Genomic DNA, 1,493 nt, shown 5'->3' on the forward strand with positions numbered 1-1,493 from the left:
GTAAGCATGCTTTACTTTATACTTCTTGGAGATCAATAGGAAATACCAGTCCTATCTCAGCTAAGACACAAGTCACATGAATCATGCTATCGTATTGTCCATCCAGGATGAAGAAAAGTTAGGTTATGAGCTTTTAGATAGACATTTACATTGACAATGTTTTTGTTTCTACATCTATGCATTTCTAAAGTTATACCATATATAGCCCATGAACTGGGAGGGAACTGGGAAGTACCACAAGGATGTATAAAATTTCATATTAAAAAAAGCTGAACATGTCTGAAGAACCCTATTAGAGGTTTCTATGGCTAGCTCTGAAGAGACTTATAGCGACATAAAGCTTATGGAGACACAAACGTACACATAGCATCCCACATGCAGCATAAGTATAAACTGCTTCTAGCTCTGGGTCTGGTTTGTTTGTAGCTAACTCAGATTATTCCTTAAGAATGCCTTAGCCTGTGCTTATAAAAACAAAACTGTTCTCAACCTTCTGTAATGGGAATTCAGAGTGGAATCCACTGGCTTAGCTGATCCTGGAGAGTATGATCAATAGGGAACAGATGAAGTGCAGGCTGTTGTGTCAGTTGCATGATTTACACCAACACAGATAAATCAACCATTTATATTTATTCATTATTTATATTCACTGTCTCATGAGATTTGACCTGGCAAACCCCAGTGGAAGCAATCACAGAAAGAGGAAGGATGTTATTATTTCCTCTGTGATTCCATACAGAGTAGAAGTACAAAACTCTGAATATGTCTAAGATTTTGTCTGAGGCACTGAACTCAGCTCATGTCAACTGATATCTATAGGGCAGAGGGAAAAAATTAAACACCAAAAAGTTACAGTCCCAACACCCTGAAGCAGAGGATATGACCTGAGTCATTCACCATAAGTCAGGCTGGGCTGAGAGAGACTGGAGAGAGTCCAGCAGAAGCCAGCAGTGGTCTAGAGTATGGATACTAAGAATAGTGCTGCTCTTGTTTTGTCTCGTTAGAAGAAAATTAAGAGGTGATCTCGTATCAGCCTGTAACAGCCAGAAGGGGAGCTACAATGATGACAAGGCAAACTGCTCAGTTGTGACAGAAAGTCTAACAAACCCCACAAACCGTAACTTAGCAGAGTGCGTCAGGAGAAGCTTTTGTATGCAGAGGGAAACGCAGCCTTTAGCATGATCAGATCCAGCGAAAGGCTGGATCTCTATACTTGAAGGTTTATGGTTCTCTTGTCTCAAATGGTTCTAGATCTTTATACACAGGCAAAAGAGTTGAAGCCAGAGCCTCACACACATGCAGTTCAAATTAACTGATGTACAAATTAGCAGTTCTTGTCTCTGCAGTCTCTGAAATTGTCATAGGTTTGATCAAGTAGGGACACAATGGGATTGGTTTGGGTTTGGAGTTGGTTTGGTTTGGTTTGTTTTTTTCTGTGTGACACAAAATTAAAACACCTTCGCCCCATCCCACCTATTTTTCACAGTCTCAAC

Source organism: Nestor notabilis, unplaced genomic scaffold (genome assembly GCF_000696875.1).
Source record: "Nestor notabilis isolate BGI_N333 unplaced genomic scaffold, ASM69687v1 scaffold35846, whole genome shotgun sequence".
In the NCBI taxonomy this organism is placed as follows: Eukaryota; Metazoa; Chordata; class Aves; order Psittaciformes; family Psittacidae; genus Nestor; species Nestor notabilis.